A 1,415-nucleotide genomic window follows, 5' to 3' on the forward strand; every position below is an offset into this window, starting at 1 on the left:
AAAAAAAAAAAAAAGAAACCAAAAACCAAAAAAAATTTAAAAAAAAAATCACAGTTTTTGATAAGCCCAAGGTTTATTCCTGTTATTCCCCATTGTATTGGCAAATGCAACAGTCTAGCTTGGGAATTTTTTAATTAATTTATATATATATATATAGAGAGAGAGATATAAAAACACATGTAGGGAGGGTGGGGTTCACTCAGCAGGGATGTTTGGACAGTCACCCTTTGAGACACCAGACAGTTTCAACAGCATTGAACTCAAAACTTATCAATAATATCAATAACACTATTTTCTTCTTGACATTGGGTTGGGTTTTGTTTTTTTTTTTTGCTAAGTGATGGTTTTCTTCCCTTTCTGCTGCTCCTCCTGCTCCCACCAGTGCCCGGCGGGAAGGGACCCTCACACACACCCCCCGTTTAAAATGAGAACAGGACTGCTAAACTGGAAATAAAAATCCCATTATTTGTTCTGGAAACACTTGGGATCCGCTCCAGGTTTCCATCTGACAACCCCACCAGATCTGGGGTTGCTTCAGATCAGCCTGATGCCACAGAAACCAGAATTTTAAGGGGAGAAGGGGGGGGAAATCCCCTCTGGGGCAGCTCCTACGTGATGTGTGTCAGGAAACCTCGGGGGGGAAGGTTCCCCTTGGGGAAGGGAAAGGCAGGAGCTGCTGGAATTCCTTCCCCGGATCTCAAAGAGTTGGGATGAAAAGCAGCTTTTCCCTGCCCGAACCTGGGGATCCACAGGGGATCCAACACAGCCCGTCACAGCATTCCCACAATTCACCTGCTCCTTCCCTCTCCCAAAGGCCCACACAAAGGGAGTAAAACCTGGATTTCTCTCAGCTGGATGGTCCCTAATTCCCACAGTTGCATCCCAGATGTGTGAGTCCGAAATTAAGGCCGTTTGCAACGTCTGCTTCCAAGTCCAAGGAACAAAAAGAGCTCTTGTGTACACACGGGAGTTAAAAAACCGGGAAGGAGCGTGGGATCCACGGCTCCCCCTGGGAGGAATCTCAGCTCCTGCCCGGATGCTTCACACTCTGAAGTGACTCTGGCTTTAAAAAAACAGATCACAGACAAGGATTTACACATGCACGAGAGCCATTCCAACGGGAGAGCGACACAGAGATCCCCCCCGGAGCTACGGGAGCGGCGGGAAGCGTTTCCAGCACCTTCAGCAAAGGGCTCCCAGTCACCTTCGTGCCCAAATCCCTCCTCCTGGTTTTTGTGGGTTTTTTTTTTTTCAGGATGAGCTGCCTTTTATCTCCTCCTTAAATTGGAAAAGCATTAGCCATCTGAAAGGAGCAGCCGGGAAGAGTCGACTAACGGGGCTTAAATCCTGCCCCCCCCAAAAAAACCCAAAACGTTTTCGGGAGATTTGAGGGAAAAAAACCTCTGGAGGGAGGG

Source organism: Lepidothrix coronata, unplaced genomic scaffold (assembly GCF_001604755.1).
Source record: "Lepidothrix coronata isolate B3197 unplaced genomic scaffold, Lepidothrix_coronata-1.0 Scaffold327, whole genome shotgun sequence".
In the NCBI taxonomy this organism is placed as follows: domain Eukaryota; kingdom Metazoa; phylum Chordata; class Aves; order Passeriformes; family Pipridae; genus Lepidothrix; species Lepidothrix coronata.